Source organism: Dreissena polymorpha, chromosome 6 (assembly GCF_020536995.1).
Source record: "Dreissena polymorpha isolate Duluth1 chromosome 6, UMN_Dpol_1.0, whole genome shotgun sequence".
In the NCBI taxonomy this organism is placed as follows: Eukaryota; Metazoa; Mollusca; class Bivalvia; order Myida; family Dreissenidae; genus Dreissena; species Dreissena polymorpha.
Genome location: NC_068360.1, coordinates 43660589 through 43685223, shown reverse-complemented (window position 1 = coordinate 43685223; position 24635 = coordinate 43660589). Strand labels below are relative to the sequence as shown.

General features: G+C 38.7%; 1 long non-coding RNA gene across 2 annotated transcripts; it reads right to left on the bottom strand.

Moving 5' to 3' along the window:
- Positions 1-749: 749 nt before the first annotated feature.
- LOC127835398 (uncharacterized) lies at positions 750-12030 on the bottom strand. Of its 2 annotated transcripts, XR_008028511.1 has the most exons (6): positions 11499-12030; positions 10975-11071; positions 10408-10528; positions 2515-2639; positions 1991-2087; positions 958-1544 (listed from the first exon to the last, which is right to left on the bottom strand). It is a non-coding gene; the product is annotated as an uncharacterized LOC127835398 (long non-coding RNA). The 2 variants fall into 2 exon arrangements; XR_008028510.1 differs by lacking the exons at positions 958-1544; positions 1991-2087; positions 2515-2639 and adding an exon at positions 750-885 and having other exon boundaries at positions 9869-10528.
- Between the last annotated feature and the right edge of the window lie 12605 nt (positions 12031-24635).

The window sequence follows — 24635 nt, the reverse complement described above, 5'->3', positions numbered from 1 at the left end:
CACATAATTCTGTCAAAATGCACGCCAGAGTTATCTAACTTTGCCTGCCTAGTCCCCTCATGATAGTAAGTAAGTGTACCAAGTTTGAATGCAATAGCATTGATACTTTCTGAGAAAAGTGGACCTAAACGCAAAACTTAACCGGACGCCGACGCCAACGCCAACGCCAACGCCAACGCCAACGCCAACGCCGACGCCAAGGTGATGACAATAGCTCATAATTTTTTTTCAAAAAATAGATGAGCTAAAAATATGAGTTTAAACATTGTTTTCCAGTGCAAAACCAGCACACGTGAAATTTTCCTAAAATTAGCAATGTTTTTTAACATTATTACCTCCCTTTGTTTTTCATAATCTAAACCATAGCGGTTAAAAGATATATGCTAAATTATGTTCGATTTGTTACCGCAACACATTTGTGGAATATTTGTATCATTTTTTGTATGATAAATAGAATTTTAAAATTTTGCATTTTGCTATTAAGTTTTTTAATATATGCATGATTACACAAAAAGCTTTTGTTATATTGAAATATAATGTTTAATGAATTAAACGCAACATTTCTTAACTGTATACTGTGTTTTGTTTGTATTTTACAGTAATTCCAAAATTTCACACAATTCAAGGGAAACAACCAGAACAGAAATAATCCAACAAATAGTGTTCCTATTCACAACATTTGACTCTATTTATTAGAGAAGCACAAGTTGTTGGTAAAATGTTTTAAAATGATAATTGACAATATCAATCAGTCTTACAGAGGTATATTCCACTATGAATACATAGTACATGCACCAAATATTGACATTCATGGTCAATGCCGAGAGAAAGTACAGTCTCAAAAGTTATTTGAACCTATAATTGTGCACAGATTACAAAATGACACTGGATAAAATACCCATACTCCATCTGGAGTAGCACATACTTAGATTCATAGATCATGACCAAACAGTCCCAAAGCTACTGGCCCTTCAGTGTTTTAAAGCCAAAATGCAGCTTTATTGAATTCTGTTTTCACTGTACACAAGGGAGCTAAATCCTATGTCCATATACAAGTTTGACTCCTCTGTATTTGCATGTGTACTAATTGGTACAATAAAACAAACACTATCTGGACACCTGACTCTGCTGCACTCATTATGTAGATAAAAAAGACCAGAATTTGCTAAAACAATGAAGTGGCCTTATTGTTTACAGGTCTATAGTGTTGAGCAGATGTATCTTTTAAAACACCTTGGATAAAATACCATTCAAAATGAGATCACTTCAAAAGAAATCACAGCACAGTTATAAAAACAATCGCGCTCGGAAAAACAAAGGTGCACTTTTCAAAAAAGGAGTATTTCCAAACTATAACAGCAGTCATGTGCGCTGTGTAGAGAAACAAGATCAAGATTCCATTCCGTTGAATTTAGACCCTGACCTGGAAAGTGTCGTGCGATTGGGTGATTCTGTGGCTAACGATGTCTTGAATGCGTGTAACCGTTCTCGAAATCCACTCGTCCTCCCTTTTAAGCTGCGACCACGTCAAACAGTACCACAGCCTGAGAAACAAAGTGCAAATATATCTGACAATGAGAACATCATTGTAAACATAAGTCAGTTTGGAAACATTTTCAAGTGCATAGGGAATCACAGCTGTGATCAACCTAGCCTGGATTACAATATCACAGACAGAAAAGGACTATGTGTGGATATTAAGGTGTTATGCCACAACTGTGACTTTTGCTCAGATGAAATTCCATTATACACCAGCATCCCACAGAAGCATGGCAAGCCACTAGGAGTCCTGAATGTCAGCTTGCTTCTTTCAGTGCTGTGCTCAAAATTGGGCATATCAGACATACAGTTACTGCTGGCCTGCCTCAATATACAGGCTCCAGACAAGAGGGGCATGCAGAGGAAGCTGAACACTGTTGCTGACCAAGTGGAAGACATAGGACGTCAGCAACTAGTGAAAAATCAGGAATACGTGAGGCGTATTTCAAACCTTGCTGGGTGTTCCGGTGAAACAGATGTGGAGTTTGATGTCGCGTATACAAGCAGAACACAAGCTGGATGTGACACCGCAACTCAAGTTTTCGCACCTGTAATTGAGAAAACAACATCTAAACACCTGCCTGTAGATCTTCACATTGGAAATAAACTTTGCAGCAAACCCAACTGTAATCATTTAGACAGATCTTGCAAAAAGAATTATTGTGACGAAACATCAATTAATCAGGCAGAGGCAATATTTCTTAAAAAATCTTTGGAAAATATCAAAAATCAAAATATTCTAAAAGTTAAGTCTGTGACCACTGATGGTAGTGCTTCACTTGCCAAAGCTATGAGGGAGCACAATGCCAAGGTACAGGAGAAAGTCCAACATTTCAAGTGCTTTATTCATAATATGCGAAATCTACACAAGCACTTGCGTTCCGCATGCATAAAGCAGCCAAAGGGAACGGATAGGCTCCTGTACTGCAAGAAATTAGCTACAGCTATCCGTACCAGAGTACGGCTCGAACTTACCAGACTGAGGAAGCTTCTGCGTGGGGACGAGTTGTACCTTGCCCGGGCTCGAGAAGCAGTCACTAGATTGTTTCTCGGGGTCACACGATAGCTGCAAGCACAAATCTGTTGTCTGCACTGCACATCTGAAAGGACACAGTACAAGGTATTTGCCATATGGCAAGAATGTTGTGTTGTCAGCAGCAGACAAACAAAAAAAGCAGAAGGTCTTGGACAAGTACTGTGGAGTACAACAGCTAAGGGACACTGTGCAACTACACAATACTAACAGATGTGAAAACATGCACAGTAGGCTGTTTTCATATGCTCCCAAGAGCATGGTCTGGAAAAGATCATTTACAGCTCTATGCTACTCCACAACACTCGGTGCAAGCGTGGGCCGTGGCTTATCCTTACTTCAACTTGCTGGGCGCTGTGGCATTAATATCGAGGCAAGCGATCCGATGTACAGATATGCTATGTTCACACAGAACATAGCACGGTACCACAGTGATCGCAAACAAAAACATGAATACAAGACATCTCGATATTTAAGCCACAGAAAAAGGGCGAATAGGGCTGTACTTTCCCAGTCATTGTACAAGGCTCCAAGTAAAGTTACAAAAGAACATGACTATGGAATCAATCTTGGAAATTAAAATGTGTAAATAGAACCAAAACAATACAACAATTTAACTGTGTAGCAGCAATATTTGTAACATTAATTTTACAACAGTGACAGGTGTCCAAACTATTTATATTACCTCAAATCTTGTAACCTGAATAGCCATAATGACCATGACATAAACCTTCATGAGCACATATTTGTCTGTTGTTATTAATGTTTTGAGGCTCATAACTTAAGTGCTTGATGTTGACACAAAGTTTATTATGGCATAAATGCAACACATGCATTTTTGATGACATGGCATGTTTAGTTTCAAGAAAATATAGTGCGCGGTGAGCTTTAAGCCTTAGCCTTTTGCCGCGGAAACTACGCCGCAGAACACCATAGCCGTTCGGAGTGCATGCCCCCTTCCAGATGTGGCATTCATTTATTATTTGGTATTTATTATCAAATAAATGCTTCAATCTTAGTCTTTCTTCATCTGTTAGGTGTGCCATGAAGAAATATGTTGCCATGATGACTTTAAATAAGAAGAAAAAATAATTTATGTTTGCGGCATGTTACAAACCACTATTTTGCATGGTTTTCCTATTTTAACAACTTTTTCTACAAAACTGCATACTTATCTTGCTTATTTTAGTATTCGAGCTCAGAAAATGTGCAAATGTAGATGCTAGTATAAAAATATGAGTTTAAACATTGTTTTCCAGTGCAAAACCAGCACACGTGAAATTTTCCTAAAATTAGCAATGTTTTTTAACATTATTACCTCCCTTTGTTTTTCATAATCTAAACCATAGCGGTTAAAAGATATATGCTAAATTATGTTCGATTTGTTACCGCAACACATTTTTGGAATATTTGTATCATTTTTTGTATGATAAATAGAATTTTAAAATTTTGCATTTTGCTATTAAGTTTTTTAATATATGCATGATTACACAAAAAGCTTTTGTTATATTGAAATATAATGTTTAATGAATTAAATGCAACATTTCTTAACTGTATACTGTGTTTTGTTTGTATTTTACAGTAATTCCAAAATTTCACACAATTCAAGGGAAACAACCAGAACAGAAATAATCCAACAAATAGTGTTCCTATTCACAACATTTGACTCTATTTATTAGAGAAGCACAAGTTATTGGTCAAATGTTTTAAAATGATAATTGATATTATTATGCCACGACAGCGCATTTACGTTGGAGACGCTGACATGATATTTGAAAGTGTTATCAGATACCCATCCGATAACAGTTTTAAGCTCCGCCCATCAATATCCGTTTTAAAACTCCGCCCATATTTGGTTTACTTAATGATTTTTTTTAGCGTTCCATGTTTTAGCCCCGCTCATTCTGAGAACTACTTTTTTGTAGGCGTGGTATGTCGCTTCTTTGATTTAAATGCAAACAAACAGCGATTCATATTTTATTCAGAAGTTAGAACATTAATATACAAGAAGTTTTTTTTTAAACAAAACTAACACTTTATTAAGTATTTATCTATAGGGAAATATAAATTAAATGAGCATTAATCAATGGGAAAAAATTAATTAATTCAAATGAGCACTGCTACCATTCATTTGCTGCAGATGAACACAATTTAAAACAGTAATGATAAACATTTAAAACGTAACACAAATATACTTAACACGTTTTAAATAAAATGACAGATTTGATCAAGTTAAAGAAGAATTTATGACAAATATTCACTAAACATCTCGTCATAGATTATATAAAAAAAAATAACTAATACTTTACAAATGCTTTCCTTTTTTGTGTCATTCTTATAAAAAGCAAGGCAAACAGGTGAAAAGTATACACAATGAATTGACGTTGACAAAGTAAAATAATTAATACCTGATTGAGATGCTTTGCTAATGCCTGCCATGCCTAATAATACATGACAATTTCAATTTTTAAGTGTCTGAAATCAAACTTTCACAAAAAATGATTCTATCTCCACGACCAAACAGGAAATTTGTGTAGTCAACCTGATAATAAAATAAAGAATCCTTTAGAAAAAAAAACATCAACAAACATTCATTGCATAACTGCTTTAACCCTTTCAGTGCTGGAACAGAATTTTGAAGGCCTTTGCAAACAGTTTGGATCCAGATGAGACGCCACAAAACGTGGCGTCTCATCTGGATCCAAACTGTTTGCTATTGTTTTGTGGCGTCTCATCTGGATTCAAACTGTTTGCTATTCTGATAGTAATCTTTGAAAAAAAATGAAGAAAATGCTTATTTTACAAATTCAGCAGACGACATTTTAGCAGACGACAAATTTCCCAGCATGCAAAGGGTTAAAAATAAAAATCCAGATATATAATTTGTATTAAAATTTAAACTTTATAACTCTAGTGACATATAGATTTATAACATGTTCAGATAAAACAATAACATAAATACTCTCAAAAATAAATTTGTCGACAAAAAGTATTACCTTTCCGACAAATTAATTAGATGGGTTGCTGTGAAGCTGTGCCGGGATGCAGTTGTGGGGGGGGGGGAATATCTCGAGTTGGTTGAGAGGCAGAGAAAGACTCGGACAAGTGCAACTGACGAGGGTAGAACTGTGCCGCCAAGAATTTTGGTAGATAAATCATATCATCACCCATGGAATGTGTGGTCGCAACTTTCTGCCATTAAAAGAAAAACATTTCATATTATAATAAAATAAAACAAATCTAACAGGAGATAACATTTCAAAATAGAGTGTTTTAATAACATGTTTATGGCACAACTTGAACAAATTACAACTTTAATAGACACAATATTATTAATACAAAATGAAAATGTATAAACTCCACTTTTTATAAAAATAATTTAGAATTTCTTTTTACTTAAAATATTTTTATTATGGACTCGGGGCTTTTTTTGCTTATTACGGGAATAGGAGTTTGTTTTCCTAATTTGAGAAATTTGCAACTCAAATGTTCACAATTTAAAGAAGCTCGCGACTCAAATTTTCACAATTTAAACTAGAAATGGCGCGGCAGAGGCCGACGCGTATCCCCACGCCGAATGTTTGACCTAGGTGTGCCCCAGGGTTGGTAATGGGGCCATGCATAGCTGAGATTGACCATATTGTCATAAGAGAAGTTCATCATCAATTAGAAGTGAATTGGTGTAGAAATGAAGAAGTTATAGTAAAAGGCCATTTTGGGTGGGTGTGACATATGTGGGCAGGGCGCCCCAGGGTTGGTAATTGTGCCATAGTTGAGATTGACCGTATTGTCATAAGAGAAGTTCAGTATCAATTTGAAGTGAATCGGTGTAGAAATGAAGAAATTATAGTAAAAGGCAATTTTGGGCGGGTGTGGTCTATGTGGGCGGGGCCCCAGGGTTGGTAATGGGGCCATGCATAGTTGAGATTGACCGTATTGTCATAAGAGAGGTTCAGTATCAATTTGAAGTGAATCGGTGTAGAAATGAAGAAATTATAGTAAAAGGCAATTTTGGGTGGGTGTGGTCTATGTGGGCGGGGCGCCCCAGGGTTGGTAATGGGGCCATGCATAGTTGAGATTGACTGTATTGTCATAAGAGAAGTTCCAGGGCTTTTTTTCCTGACTTTGTGAAGCGGCCCTGGCCCCCTTATTTTGTGAAAAAATGAGTCGCGAACTTTTCAAAATTGTGAAAAAATGAGTTGCAATCTTTTCAAAATTGTGACAAATTGAGTCGCGAAACTTTTCAAAATTGTGAAAAATTGAGTCGCGAACTTCTTAAAATTGTGAAAAACCGAGTCGTGAAATTATTTAAATTGTGAAAAATGGCCCATTTTGTAAAAATTCACGGCCATGTTAGGTTTGTGAATTGTCCTTTTCAAAATTGTGAAATGTCCTTCCACGGCCACTCATAAAGAAGGAAAAAAAGCCCTGAGTTCAATATCAATTTGAAGTGAATCGGTGTAGAAATGAAGAAATTATAGTAAAGGCAATTTTGGGTGGGTGTGGTCTATGTGGGCGGGGCCCCAGGGTTGGTTATGGGGCCATGCATAGTTGAGATTGACCCTAATGTCATAAGAGAAGTTCAGTATCAATTTGAAGTGAATCCGTGTAGAAATGAAAAAATTATAGTAAAGGCAATTTTTTGGTGGGTGTGGCCTATGTGGGCGGGCGCCCCAGGGTTGGGATTGGGGCCATGCATAGTTGAGATTGACCCTAATGTCATAACAAAAGTTCAGTATCAATTCGAAGTGAATCCGTGTAGAAATGAAAAAATTATAGTAAATGGAAATTTTTGGTGGGTGTGGCCTATGTGGGCGGGGCGCCCCAGGGTTGGGAATGGGGCCATGCATGGTTGAGATTGACCGTATTGTCATAAGAGAGGTCCAGTATCAATTTGAAGTGAATCGGTGTAGAAATAAAGAAGTAAATGTAAAATAACCTAAAAAAATGAGTGATAATTTCTGACGCGGCCCCACCCCAACCGCTATAACTTTTGACCCAGGGGTCAGATCAAAATTCCAAATAGTGCAGGGTCGCACATATCCTCATAGCTACCATGTGTGTAAGTTTCAAGGTTCTAGTGCTTTTAGTGTAGGAGGAGATAGTGGCCAGGACGGACGGACGGACGGACAGACGGACGGACGGCGGAGATAACCACAATATCCCCACCTTTTTTTCAAAAAGCGTGGGGATAAAAAGTTTGCAACTCATTTTTTCACAATGTTGATCTGTGGGCAACACAATTTTGAACAGTTTTCGACACATGTTTTCAAAAAAGTTGCACAGCGCGCAACTCATTTGTTTACAGTTTTCAACAGTGAATTTTTTTTATGAACAGTGCGTGACTCAATTTGTTCACAATTTTGAACAGTGTGCAACTCATTTTTTAAAATTGTGTACAGTGCACGACTCATTTTTCCACCATGTTGAATTAACAGTGCGCGACTCATTTTTTTCCAAATTTTGAACAGTGCGCGACTCATTTTTACAAATTTTGAACAGTGCGCAACTCATGTGTTTTCACAATTTGAAGAGTTTGTGACTTATTTTTTTGTAATTTTGAAAGAACAGTGCCTCACAAAATTGTCCCCCATTTTTAATTTTTTGAACAGTGCGCAAATGATTGTTCCAAATTTTGTACAGCGCGTGACATGATTTTTTCACAATTTTGAACAGTGCGCAACTCATTTTTCCACAATTTTGAATGAACAGTGCATGACTTATTGTTTGCAAAAATTTGAACAGTGAGCAACTCATTTTACCAATTTTGTACCGCGCGTGACTCATTTTTTCAAAATTAAATTGATGAAAAGTGTGGGACTCATTTTTCAACAATTTTGAAATCAAAATGAACAGTGGGCAACTAATGTTTCCCACAATTTTGAACAGTGCGCGACTCATTTTTTCAAATTTTGGTACAGTGTGTGTCTCATTTTTTCACAATTTCGAACAGTGCGCAACTCATTTTTCCACAATTTTGAATAAACAGTTCGCGACAGTAGAACAACTGGCACTGATCATTGGTTCATCAGCATGAGAATGGGTGTAAAAAAAATGGCACAAATAATGAAACATGTGTGTTTAAGCATCTATACATAACAATGAAACTTACCAACCACTCGGCCAGGAAACACAATTATGGTGCAGAAGCTGCGGGATTCAGCATGCTCTCCCACTGATATTATGCAGATCAGTGATCAAACTGGCAGTCAACTTATGTTGGGATTTCCCAATTGTGAAGATATTAACCTCAGCAGTCTCCAAACACAAACATGTTCATGTATTGTCAGTCAAACAGCAATTAATCCATCATGTCACCCTGACAGTCTCAAAACACGATGCAAAACCAAAGCATTTTCGTTTCGTCTAACACACAGCTGGTAACGTCGCTGAATATTGCACAAAAGCAGCTTCATTATGAAGTTCCAGCGACTCGAAATACACAAGTAATCGCGTTCCCCACCCACTTTGACTTCGCACGTGAAGGCCTGTTTTTTTGGGATAACTGTTAACATCTCACAACTAAACGTATATTACGGAGATGGACAAGTTGAAAAATAAATCACTCTTATCACTTCCAAATTGCGCACTACGTTAAAATCCCGTTCCATTTGATTATTGTATTTATTGTTTGAAATTTTCACTCTACACATTCGCTTTGAAAATAGCGGTTGGTGTGTACTCTTGGAAGTACATGTCGAATGTGCTATGGTAAAAAATATTGGTATTGTGTTTTTATTGCAGAAATTGTTCTTTTAAGTTTCTATTTCTCGCTTCAATTTTTGTATTATGTGCGTTTAAATTTGATTGTTTGTTGCTTACATTCGAACTATTTTTGTATGTGTAAATATATATGCATAGACGCTAGCGGATGTAATCAGGTTGCTACTAATTTGCATATTTATTACCGTATCTACATCAATGAGTTTAGCGGTTGTTTGTTTTTGTTTGTTTTGTGAATATTTTCTTATTTACTTTAAAATGTGGCATAATAAATAGAATATATGGTTGGTGACTTTTGATATCATGTGATATAAGACTCGTCCGATATGTCGTGTGAAAAGGCTCGGCAAGCCTCGCCTTTTCCTACGCCATATCAGACTCGTCTTATATCACATGATATCAAAAGTCACCAACCATATATTCTCTATATATCAATCAGTCTTACAGAGGTATATTCCACTATGAATACATAGTACATGCACCAAATATTGACATTCATGGTCAATGCCGAGAGAAAGTACAGTCTCAAAAGTTATTTGAACCTATAATTGTGCACAGATTACAAAATGACACTGGATAAAATACCCATACTCCATCTGGAGTAGCACATACTTAGATTCATAGATCATGACCAAACATAGTCCCAAAGCTACTGGCCCTTCAGTGTTTTAAAGCCAAAATGCAGCTTTATTGAATTCTGTTTGCACTGTGCACAAGGGAGCTAAATCCTATGTCCATATACAAGTTTGACTCCTCTGTATTTGCATGTGTACTAATTGGTACAATAAAACAAACACTATCTGGACACCTGACTCTGCTGCACTCATTATGTAGATAAAAAAGACCAGAATTTGCTAAAACAATGAAGTGGCCTTATTGTTTACAAGTCTATAGTGTTGAGCAGATGTATCTTTTAAAACACCTTGGATAAAATACCATTCAAAATGAGATCACTTCAAAAGAAATCACAGCACAGTTATAAAAACAATCGCGCTAGGAAAAACAAAGGTGCACTTTTCAAAAAAGGAGTATTTCCAAACTATAACAGCAGTCATGTGCGCTGTGTAGAGAAACAAGATCAAGATTCCATTCCGTTGAATTTAGACCCTGACCTGGAAAGTGTCGTGCGATTGGGTGATTCTGTGGCTAACGATGTCTTGAATGCGTGTAACCGTTCTCGAGATCCACTCGTCCTCCCTTTTAAACTGCGACCACGTCAAACAGTACCACAGCCTGAGAAACAAAGTGCAAATATATCTGACAATGAGAACATCATTGTAAACATAAGTCAGTTTGGAAACATTTTCAAGTGCATAGGGAATCACAGCTGTGATCAACCTAGCCTGGATTACAATATCACAGACAGAAAAGGACTATGTGTGGATATTAAGGTGTTATGACACAACTGTGACTTTTGCTCAGATGAAATTCCATTATACACCAGCATCCCACAGAAGCATGGCAAGCCACTAGGAGTCCTGAATGTCAGCTTGCTTCTTCCAGTGCTGTGCTCAAAATTGGGCATATCAGACATACAGTTACTGCTGGCCTGCCTCAATATACAGGCTCCAGACAAGAGGGGCATGCAGAGGAAGCTGAACACTGTTGCTGACCAAGTGGAAGACATGGGACGTCAGCAACTAGTGAAAAATCAGGAATACGTGAGGCGTATTTCAAACCTTGCTGGGTGTTCCGGTGAAACAGATGTGGAGTTTGATGTCGCGTATACAAGCAGACCACAAGCTGGATGTGACACCGCAACTCAAGTTTTCGCACCTGTAATTGAGAAAACAACATCTAAACACCTGCCTGTAGATCTTCACATTGGAAATAAACTTTGCAGCAAACCCAACTGTAATCATTTAGACAGATCTTGCAAAAAGAATTATTGTGACGAAACATCAATTAATCAGGCAGAGGCAATATTTCTTAAAAAATCTTTGGAAAATATCAAAAATCAAAATATTCTAAAAGTTACGTCTGTGACCACTGATGGTAGCGCTTCACTTGCCAAAGCTATGAGGGAGCACAATGCCAAGGTACAGGAGAAAGTCCACTATTTCAAGTGCTTTATTCATAATATGCGAAATCTACACAAGCACTTGCGTTCCGCATGCATAAATCAGCCAAAGGGAATGGATAGGCTCCTGTACTGCAAGAAATTAGCTACAGCTATCCGTACCAGAGTACGGCTCGAACTTACCAGACTGAGGAAGCTTCTGCGTGGGGACGAGTTGTACCTTGCCCGGGCTCGAGAAGCAGTCACTTATGTTCTAGATTGTTTCTCGGGGTCACACGATAGCTGCAAGCACAAATCTGTTGTCTGCACTGCACATCTGAAAGGACACAGTACAAGGTATTTGCCATATGGCAAGAATGTTGTGTTGTCAGCAGCAGACAAACAAAAAAAGCAGAAGGTCTTGGACAAGTACTGTGGAGTACAACAGCTAAGGGACACTGTGCAACTACACAATACTAACAGATGTGAAAACATGCACAGTAGGCTGTTTTCATATGCTCCCAAGAGCATGGTCTGGAAAAGATCATTTACAGCTCTATGCTACTCCGCAACACTCGGTGCAAGCGTGGGCCGTGGCTTATCCTTACTTCAACTTGCTGGGCGCTGTGGCATTAATATCGAGGCAAGCGATCCGATGTACAGATATGCTATGTTCACACAGAACATAGCACGGTACCACAGTGATCGCAAACAAAAACATGAATACAAGACATCTCGATATTAAAGCCACAGAAAAAGGGCGAATAGGGCTGTACTTTCCCAGTCATTGTACAAGGCTCCAAGTAAAGTTACAAAAGAACATGACTATGGAATCAATCTTGGAAATTAAAATGTGCAAATAGAACCAAAACAATATAACACTTTAACTGTGTAGCAGCAATATTTGTAACATTAATTTTACAACAGTGACAGGTGTCCAAACTATTTATATTACCTCAAATCTTGCAACCTGAATAGCCATAATGACCATGACATAAACCTTCATGAGCACATATTTGTCTGTTGTTATTAATGTTTTGAGGCTCATAACTTAAGTGCTTGATGTTGACACAAAGTTTATTATGGCATAAATGCGACACATGCATTTTTGATGACATGGCATGTTTAGTTTCAAGAAAATATAGTGCGCGGTGAGCTTTAAGCCTTAGCCTTTTGCCGCGGAAACTACACCGCAGAACACCATAGCCGTTCGGAGTGCATGCCCCCTTCCAGATGTGGCATTCATTTATTATTTGGTATTTATTATCAAATAAATGCTTCAATCTTAGTCTTTCTTCATCCGTTAGGTGTGCCATGAAGAAATATGTTGCCATGATGACTTTAAATAAGAAGAAAAAATAATTTATGTTTGCGGCATGTTACAAACCACTATTTTGCATGGTTTTCCTATTTTAACAACTTTTTCTACAAAACTGCATACTTATCTTGCTTATTTTAGTATTCGAGCTCAGAAAATGTGCAAATGTAGATGCTAGTATAAAAATATGAGTTTAAACATTGTTTTCCAGTGCAAAACCAGCCCACGTGATATTGCTATTTCGGCATTTTCTTAAGACGTTTATACCGGTCAATAGCCCCGCATGATGTAAGTTTCCACATGTTATCAATGCTATATAACTTGTATTTTGTTAAGGCAGTAATTATTTATGAGGTATATTCATTCATTCAAGTTTTTTCAGTAAATGCTATTCGTACCCAAATTACGTCGTACCTACCCTTTCGACCCAGTTGAGGCTATATGTCCTATATGTTAGGGTAATTTCCAAAGCTTTGCTTTCGTAACAATGTCATTGTTTATAACTTAGATATAGGCTATACGTTTTACCTTTTTTCAGTCATTTAAAGTATTTTTTTATTACAATACATCATTTTCGTTGTTCTTTACTGCAGAACTGAACATCTTTTATTTTGTTTTATTGCAGCAATTTACCACATACATCGAAATGAATCTAAGAATAAATACTGAATACCACCACATGCAGTGTTCTTTTTCGACACGATCGGTCCGCTATCTGTTTCCAGAACAGAAAAGTAAATTGACCTACACTTTGCTAGTAGCAGATGGAGATGACTGGTACTGGACATCGAACTAAATCCACGTTCAAAATTGGTCGCACTAAAGTCTCATCTGTATTTCAACCGGCTTAAGAAAGTTTATTGTATGTCAACACGGCATGTACGTCCGTTTTCTGCAAAAGGAAGGGCGCTTTATGAAGAGAGAATTGATGACTTTAGGAAGCGCTGTTCTGCTTCATGGCGCAAAGAGACTGAAAGTTTGTGCATAGTAAGTAGTTTAACTTATGAGAGTAATGTTGGTGAAATTAACCTGATTGAACAGCAATTACCTATACAAGTTGCGTAAAAGTTAAAGACGAATTTGAAGTGTACTTAAAAAAATGTGAAAAGTGAAGCAAGTCTTAAAGAATTATCAGCTCTCACTACAGACGTGTCGCTACAGGAAAAAGCAAAGTTACATGCGCTGGAAAAGATTGACCAAAATAAACAATCAATATTAAAAAAGTCATGTCCAGCATGAAGCCAAACTCTGTCCATGGTGGTGTGAAGACACACAGTTCGAGATCCTCTAGCCGTAGGAGTGAACTCATCGCATTGAAACAATCAGAAGCCGAATTTGCCAAGATAAAACTGAAATATACTCAACAAGAAGCAGCTCTTTTGAAACAAAAGGCAGAATCAGAAGCGAATCTTCAAGTTCTTTCTCAGCAAAAAGCTTTTGAAGCCGACGCTGCAGAAGTAAAGGTACTACAAGAGCATGATGTGGATTATTTATACAAATGGAATTCAAAGGGTACCTGTACATAACAACAAACAATAACTGAATTTCTATCAAACTTCATTCATTTTAGCGTTGAATAAGACCTAGTTCGTTACAATGGCTGAACAATTGATGAAGTTATGGCTGTTCAAAGTGATATACCCTGTTTTCGGGTCAATTTGAGTTGAGTTTCTTCCGTGTATGCAAAAGTGAAAGGGGGTTTCATCCGCTATGCCGTTTTTAGGGAAGGGTGTTTCTTCCGGAGGGGGTTTCTTCTGTACATTATTAACTCTTTAGAAAGATTTCATTACAACTAGTTCATGTATAACTAAAGTATATGTTATTTTAATTGTTCACACAGTTTCAAACTTCAAATAGAATGTCAATATAAGGAATTATTGTTTAACATTACCCCACCCACTTCTGACCATTTCAGAAAGTGACATGTCCTCAAATTGTTCTGTTATTTTCATCTGTTAAACATTAATCGAGCTCGATTTGAGGCTTTGCCTTATTTCATATTATTTAATTTTTGTTTGCTGGTCTTCTTTTTTAAAATAAAGCCTTACCGATTATGATTTTCATCGAGATGAGATTCTGTTCCCACAAATGAACCGCCATTTGTTTAGTATGATACAATCATTATCATTGGTTATCGTAAAGCTTAATGTCCAATCAAATAATACTTTATTACCATCGATTTCGATTGAAAACTTCTCGGCGTTTTAATCGATTACGTTTACAATATTTATTGGGTTGGTACCTGTCGACTCGGCTGTACCGTATTTCGTATTTCATTCGGATCGTTAATCTCGTGGCGAACGGACGTGTTTCTTGCGTTAATCGGATTATTGGATTAGCTTTAATATTTTTTATCTTACAAGCGTGTTCTTCAACTTAGAGTCTTAGAAAATCTCGTAACAAGCTCAACCTTAAGTCAGGGTCTATCCTCTGAAGTCCTACTTCGGAGATAGTGCTCTAACAGCAATAAGCTCTAAAGTGAATCAGTGTTAGGAAATTAAGGGAAGATAAGAATTACTCAAATCAAAAGGATCATAGTTTTCTTTCTTTTTCTACTTCTCAACAGAGCCTTTAGGAACAAATCTGTCAGAAATTACTTAATCAGTGGACTAGTGAACCATAAGCAATTACAGGGATTAATAGAGGATAATTAAATAAGATATCAGTGATTTAATTAGTGGTTTAATCTCTTAAGTGTGATAAAGTGGGTGGATTTTGAGAACAAAGAAGTGTCGCGGAAGTAGTAAGTCTTGTCAAGTGCCAAATCTAACATTATTTACCACTTTTACCACCTTTAACCCGTTGAACTAATCCTTTTTCTCAACAGCTAAACGGTTAAACTAGTCTTAGGTAGTAGTACATTGACGGTACCAGAAATTAACTTGGGTTAATACTTTTTTTAGTTTACCTCACTAGCACGCCAGTAACATACCAGTTTAATACAACCGCGCACCTGCCGGTATCTCCATCACGTCCGCGCGCTCCAATATAGGTGACCTAATTTAGAAGTACAGACTTAAACCGCCGATAATACAACGTCGTTCGTGTACTAATTAGGCCAACTCACAAGAAAAAAATGCAACGTGTCACAAAAACGTTAACAATGAAAACGTATGCCAATGTAACCGCTACGTTAATGGTGACTCCAAAGATTCCAAAATCTTCTTTCCGCGCCGGTGACCTCTCAATAGACTCGGAGACGGGTACTCCTTACACAGTCACGTTGACCCCTAAGGAACCCCTGACCCCCAATCAACACGTCACGCGTAACTCGGATCCAAGCCCGGATACCATCCCTGATTCTATCCCTAACTCTCCCCAATTCATTGCCACTCTGATAACAAATGACGCGACGCATCAGACAAACTCTACCCCCTCAAAAGTCAATCAAACCCTCAATGACAAGCCGGTGAATGTACCTAATAAATCTCCCAGGCCTCAGTCCACTAGGCAATCCAACAACTATGACCCTGGACAGGCAATATGGCTCACCCTCTGCCTTGGCACTGTCGCAGCGATCTTCCCGCGCAACAAGGCCAAGGCAATTGGTGATGCCTTTGTGAAGTTTGTTGGATCAGAACAAACCAAACCGCTTAAGGAAGTTAAAGCCGGACTGCTATTTAAAATAAGAAAAGACGCGATCAATAAAGCACATCAATTCTCCTATGGTAACTACGACTTTAAACTGACCGAACAACCAAAACTAGGCAAAGGCATAATTCATGTCCCCCTAAATGCGAACATCGAGAAACTAAAGAATGAACTAAAATCTAAACCTAACGTAGAGGCCGTCCATAGTGGAGCAAGAAACAAATTTATAACAGTTACATTTAAATCCGAAAACGCGCCAACCAACATCCTAGGCCACAACGTTAAGCCCGCACTATTCGCCAGCCTACGGTGCTTTAAGTGTCAGATGTTCGGCCATGCATCGCACGTTTGCAAAAACAATGCGAAATGCCCACACTGCGCGGGTAACCACTCGCACGCGTCGTGCACATCAAGGAACACTAGGAAGTGCGCAAACTGTGGTGGAGGCCACAGCGCGGCGTATAAGGGGTGCCCAGTGTACCTCAAGTACCAAACCACTATTAACAACAAAAACCTGCAACTTACTAACAACTACCTTAATAACATGTCTACAACAAATCAGCGCCCTAATCTAGAACAAATTGCTAAACAACTTGTAGGTAAATCTGAAGCTGAAATACTAACTATTCTCAAAAATAAATTCCCTGAAAAAGAGGCTGAGCAACTCATCATCAAACCAACACCGCCCGTGCATCCAGCACCAACGCCCGTTCAACCCACAAAACCAAAACAGGTTATGAATCCTCCTCCCACACAACAACAACAATCACAGCAAGCAAAAACCCACAAACCTACCATTAACGCTAACAACCCGGTCACCCCCAAACAACAACAACAAACACCACTACGCACACAATTCCAACGTCACAACTGGCAACCTAGAAACAATGAGAGCTCGCCTCTACACATCCATAGGAAAAAACTTAATTTGAACCGATACCGCCCGAATCCTATCATCATGCGACATAGCCAGCACAAAAGGCAAGCGCTCGCGCCGCCGTTCCCGATATACTTCCGTCACGCGTACGGTCTAAATTAATAGAATAACTTAAGCTTGTGCAATCTCCCAATACAAGCCCCTCAATGGCTACGACAGCACCTAGTATAACGTCAAATCTAACCGTAATGTCGTGGAACGCCCGAGGGGTTGGCTGTCATGAAACCAATAACAAATTGTATGAGCTCCAAAACTATGTAAATAATAATGAGATACATGTTGTATGCATCCAAGAAACAAACTTTAGAAGCAAAAATAAACAAGTTCAATTAAAAGGATACCAAGAACCCGTGAGATCAATAGAAGGGAAAAAGGCAACGGCCACGGGGGTAGCTATATATGTAAAATTGGGAATCCCATTTACTGAAATTAAGATTAACCAGGACTGCCCGATTGAATCGTGTGCTATCACACTCTACCTCGATAAAAACCTGTCCTTTCGTATCCAATGTGTCTACGCTCAAACTGTAGATAATACTCTAAAAAACTACTCAAAAATTTTTCACTCACTAGACCATAGACAAAACAATATTATCATTGGCGATTTTAACCTCAAACACCCCTGCTGGAACCCCGAGGGCGATCCGCGATGTGATGATCATGCGGAAAATCTATTAAAATTACTAAATAACACAAGCCTCAATTTCTTAAACGACGGGCAGGTCACGAGACTAGCCGACCGTGCCGGCCATTCCGACAGCGCGATCGATCTCGCCCTTATATCAGCTAAATTACAAGCGATAAGCGACTTTAATGTACTCGACAATTCATTTGGTAGCGACCATCTCCCTATCGTGGTGAATTTAAAACTGAAAATTGAACACACCCTTCCGTCAATACAACATAAGTGGAAAATCCATAAGGCTACACCTGATCAATGGAATAACTTTAAAGTTCAATGCAATAACGAATTTCTGCCCAACAAAGATAATACTGACTCTAACACTCACTTCCATTCCTATCTAAATAAACTCACGACAGCGCTAGACAATTCTATTCCTATAGCCAACAAAAAACCTAAAAAAATTAAACGCTCAGTACCTTGGTGGAACGAGGAATGTGAAACCGCTATTAAATACCGAGAAAAATGCAGGAAAAAATGCATCAGAATCAGAACGGGCCCCAAATATGAAAAACTTAAAGAAGCCCGCGCTAAGGTAAAAGAAGTAATTAAAAAAGCAAAACTAGATAGCTGGAACGAGTTCTGTAACAATCTCTCGTATAAAACCACTAGCAAAGAACTTTGGTCTCAAGCACACCGTATGCAAGGCAGACCGCCTCCTACAACTCCGATATTCCGCATCAATAATGAAATACTTGTAACAAACGCAGATAAAGCTACGGCCTTAGTACGCCACTACCAAACGGTAAGCAGTGACAAAGGCTACTCGCGAGCCTTCATAGCGCGAAAACTTAAAACTAAAAACGAATTTCCAGAATGGCTCGAATCTCATACACAGACCAAAACTCACAAATACAATTCGCCTTTTAGCTTATTCGAACTAGAAACAGCCTTACTGACCTGTAAAAACGGCGCGCCAGGCGATGATAATATACATTACAAAATACTGAAGCAACTCCCTCTCTCTGCAAAACAAGAGCTCCTTGCCTTATACAATAAATCATGGGCCGAAGGCACCCTCCCGGATGAATGGCATGAGGCAACAATTATTCCGATCCTCAAACCTAACAAACCCAAAGAATCTCCAGCCTCATACCGGCCGATCTCGTTAACATCAACGTTTACAAAACTAATGCAAAAAATGATTAAACCTCGATTATGCGCTTATCTTGAAAAACACAACCTAATTTCGAAAAATCAATCAGGGTGTAGAGCCCACCACTCGTGCGAAGACCATATAGTGCGCCTCGAAGCCGACATCAGAAGAGCTCAAAATTTAGGCCAATCGGTAGCAGCTGTTTTCTTAGATCTCACTGCCGCGTTCGATAAATTATGGAATGAACATGCGATCTATATGTTACATACATTAGGTATAGAGGGCACCATGCTCAAATGGCTCGCAGCCTTCCTCACAACGCGGAAAATAAAAGTAAGACTACATGACGCGACATCCGAAACGGTCGACACAACAAACGGCTGCCCCCAGGGAAGTGTCCTCTCCCCCATATTATTTTCCGTTACAATGAATTCGCTCGAACGCACGATTCATAAACATAATGCACAAAATAAAACAGACCTAATTGATCTTTCCCTCTTTGTAGATGACAGTGCCATATGGACTACCTCATGGTCTCCTAAACTAGCAATTGATAAAATTCAAAACGCACTGACTGCTATAGAAACTTGGAGTGCATTATACGGCTTTCAAATTAATCCCTCAAAAACTCAAGCAATTGTTTTTTCTAACCGCGCATCCAAAGCAACTTCTAAAAAAATCTCAGAACTTCCGCAATTAAGACTATGTGGCGCTCCGCTTCCGTACCTCGACAAAATTACTTTCCTTGGAATGACATTTGATAAATACCTAACATGGGAAGAACACATCCTCAAATTAACAGTGCGATGCCAGAAAGATCTTAATTTTCTCAAATGCATTCAAAAAAATAACTGGGGCACAGACAAGAAAGCACTGATGAGTATTTACAAAGCCACTATCTGGGCAAAGATAAATTACGGAAGCATAGCATATAACTCAGCCAGCGATACACTACTAAAAAAACTACAAGTTATCCAAAACACGGCACTCAAAATAATCACGGGCACACGTAAAACCACAAGCACCGTTCTTATCCATCTCGAGTGTGGAATGCTTGACCTGGACCATCAAAGGCAAATAAATCAAATGAAGTATTACGCGCGCACTAATCCTATGGAAAACAACCTACCGATCAACTCAAAGGTCACCGAAGACCCGGCCTACCGTAAACCTAAAAGTCGCATTGGAGTCCCGTACGCGCAAAATGTCCGAGCGCTTAATTTATACTATAAAATTAACGAAATTGAACTCCAACCACCTGCCTACTACAGCCTTAGTGAAATAGTAAAACCCGACATCGACTTTCATCTATCAACACTGATTAAAAAATCCGAAATCGACTCCAATAGCGCAACCATAGCCTTAAATTACATAAATAATACATACGGCGGATACACACAGATTTTCACAGACGGTAGTAAAAACGAGGATTTAAAATTAGCCGGCGCCGCGTACGTAGTATACAACCCTCAAAATGTCATTATCCACCACAACAGATTAAAACTTAAAAAAGAACTTTCCATATTTGCCTGCGAGCTAGCAATAATTAATGACGCAGTAAGGTGGCTTAACACGCTGAACACGCACGAACAGACTAACTACGCGATTCTAACCGACTCTCTTAGCGCATTGCAAGCACTACACGCAGGATCCTCGAAAACGCGACCAGATTTGATATACGCAGCTCTAAAAGGTATCACAAAACTGACTAATAAAAACATATCTCTTAAACTTATTTGGATACCTAGTCATGTAGGCATCCCGGGCAATGAATACGCAGATAAACTTGCCAAGTTAGGATCCCAAGACGGCCTACTCTCTGAGCTAAAACCCAGCGCACGCGAAATTATAGCCATTATAAACCAAAAAGCGTACAATGAACAGGACTACAAATGGTCAAAATACTGCACTGAGCATGATTTACCACTTATCACTAACCCAAGCCATAAGATCCATATCTATAGCCCCATTAAGCAAGAAGATAGGGCATATACACGTATGCGCTTAGGGGTGACTAGGTTACACGGTGATAGCTACGAAACTGTTCTGTGCCCCAAATGCAGTGTCCCAGACACCTTCGAACATTTGTTCTTCATATGCCCTCAACACGCGGCCCAAAGATTAGAACTAAGTGCAGGTATAATAGCAGCATATAACAATATCTCTGTTATAATTGATCGCAGCCTACTGTTAATGACCCCGAACAAGATTGGATCAGTTATACGACAACATGTTTTTAAATTTTTGCGGGATACGGGATATCTGAATAAAATATAAATACAATAATTACATCGCATATTAGACAAACAGTTAAAATACTCCGATAAGCGAGCTTCCACTGCGTATGCCTTATTAAAATAAAATATAAATATTACAAGTTAAATACACAAGATACATTGTTTCCTTAGCAATCTAAATATTATAAATATTACAATATAAATGCACTAGATAAATTGTTTCCCTAACAAACTAAGTATTAAGCAGTGGACCCGAGTGGGACGCCGCGTTGGTGCGGGGGACGCCGCGGAGGATGGATATTATAATAGTATATATATGTATTGATTTATCCCAAGATATTATACAGACATCATATATCCGTAACAATATCTCTTCGTCCCCATACTAATAGTAACTTAAGGTTTAATTCCCATATATATTGCAAAACAAACATAAATATGCACGAAAAGGACTATTTTTACGAACTTTGAGTATTTCTATTATCTCCCCTGCAAATGCAAGATATAAGGAAAATCGCATTAAACGAACATTCGAAATCTCAAAACATTATTACCACAAACACATTATTATCTACATATCATCTGGACAAGATTCAATTTACAATTAAACACGATAAATAGCAATTTATGATCCTCAAACTGAAAACCACTACCAAAGGACTGGAATTGATTTTCGTGAGAATTACGATATCACATTGTGATCATCAGGCTACAGTATAGCCCTCACAAAATCGAAACCAGATATATTCAATTGACAATTAAACACGATAAATAGCAATTTATGATCCACAAACTGAAAACCACTACCAAAGGACTGGAATTGATTTTCGTGAGAATTACGATATCACATTGTGATCATCAGGCTACAGTATAGCCCTCACAAAATCGAAACCAGATATATTCAATTTACAATTAAACACGATAAATAGCAATTTCTGATCCACAAACCGAAAACCACTACCAAAGGACTGGAATTGATCTTCGTGAGAATTACGATATCACATTGTGATCATCAGGCTACAGTATAGCCCTCACAAATCGAAACCAGATATATACATTTTAGATAAACTAAACTCGAATGAGAGTTGGAATCTCAATACAGCACCAGCGACACACAATGCTAAAAATATATATATGTATTGATTTATCCCAAGATATTATACAGACATCATATATCCGTAACAATATCTCTCCATCCCCATACTAATAGTCACTTAAGGTTTAATTCCCATATAAATTGCAAAACAAACATAAATATGCACGGAAAGGACTATATTTACGAAATTTGAGTATTTCTATTATCTCCCTTGCATAAGCAAGATATAAGGAAAATCGCATTAAAATCAAAATTAAGGGTAAAACTAGATACATACCTGCACTTAATCTATAAAATAAAGCGATACAGTAGGGCATACTAACTATCCAGAGTCTTTTTGCACAAACTATCTTCCTTAGGCCGTAATAACATAAATATGCGTATAAACAAATCGCGTAACTTACAAAAGTGCGAATAAAGCGCGTTCTGATGCCGGACTAAACACACATTTAGGTAACTACATAACATCTACCCTGTCTGCCGGACCCCGCCCGTGGACTATAGCCATAAGGGAACCCTCTGTGCGGGCACGGACGACGGTCACTTCCGTAAGTCACTGGGGCTGCTCGCCCGGGCCAGCACAGAGTGAACCTACGGTACTATCACGGCCTGAGCATAACGCGGATATGACAACCGACCTATAGTTATTCGTCGCAGGGCATAGCCAACGGGTCACACCTGTGTGTCAGTGGGGCCCCCGGGTCTGTGCCCTGTGACGACGCCACGGACGGGCAAGGGCTGACAAGCTAACCAGCAAAACATCAACAACACTCTCTTACTAAAACGACGGAAGGGATTACGGTACCGAATATAACTGTCAACCAATTAATGTATCGGTCGCCTGTCTCGTTAACAACCGCGACCGTACAACATAAACGCATCTTAACCCTAAGGGCACGCTACCAGAATCAATGACGGATAGGTACGCTTGATAAAAATAAAAACGAACATCTGTAACCACTATGTAAAGATATGGACAAATCTAAATCCCCCCTTTGTAAACCAAAAAAATCGGGCTAACAGTATCCGGGTTCCGCGAGACCCTCCCCCCCCCCCTGTGCTGGTCCTCGTTATTTTAAATTTTTGCCGCTGCACCCAGCACGCAGCAGCCGACGACGACTGTAGTGGGGTAAGCACGCAGACACTACACTTCCGCACAGAGACGGAAGCCGCATCAAGTGCGCACTCAGGTAACTCAATAGAGAAACCTTCAGTACAACCCCTTTAGATGTAGATATCACAAACATTTTATATATGCATTATATTTAAAAAAATGTTGGATGGAGCGTGTCGGCTGGGGTGGTGAGACGCCCCCCTTCGCACTGCGGCTCTGTCGACACGACCCACCCAAGATTACCAAAAAAAAAAAGAAAAGTGATGATAGTTAGCATATTTGTTTCTCAGTGTATAGATAGAATAACTCATTGCAGTCCATGTATTTACTAACCATTGAAATAGCCACAATAGCACATAGAACTGCTGCCTCTGATATCATACATAAACCCAACCAGTAAAGCGCTCACTCTCCTAATACCAAACTACCATAACCACAGCCCATCTCTTCTATCATCAAATAAATGATCTATCAAAAACAAAGTCTGGCCCTCACAACACCACAGTGCCACAGGCAATCACCTCAGAAAGAAGAAAGAAAATCTCGAAATTGTCTAAGCCCACAAAACAAAATAGTCATCTTGGTCCATTTACACACACTCAGTCCCTCTCTTCTATCATCTAATACATGATCTGTCAAAAATCTAGTCTGACCCTCAAATCAGCATACAACCATTACCCGAAAAAGCAACAGAGAGTGCCCAAGCTACTATAACATATGACACAAGGCAGCAGATCTCTATATGTACCTTACTAACACTATATACTAATATGCCTTCAGCGAGAGACGCTACATGCCGTCCCTCTTGAAAAATACTGAAAATAATTACTGTTTGCAGTTCATTGGTACACTAACCTTTATATGTTCCTATGTAGCCGGCTCGAGCCCTTAGCTCGACATGCCCTAGACCGGACCACAATTCTAAACCTGGCATATTACATAAACACATAGGAATGCTGTCTTTGCTTTTATAACCAGAAACACTAACGTGTGCGCTCTCCCTAATACCAAATTTACTCAAACTCAGCCCCTCTCTTCTTTCATCAAATAAATGACCTATCAAAACTAGTCTGGCCCTTACAACACCACAGTCTCACAAGACACTTAACACATCAACAAGAAAGAATTTACAAAAAGATTGTCTGCCCCCCAACGAACTAGTCATCTCGGCCCAATCAAACAAACATAGTCCCCCTCTTCTATCATCGTATACATGATCTTTCAAAAACTAGCCTACCCTACGCAATAACATCCAAACTACATACCAAAT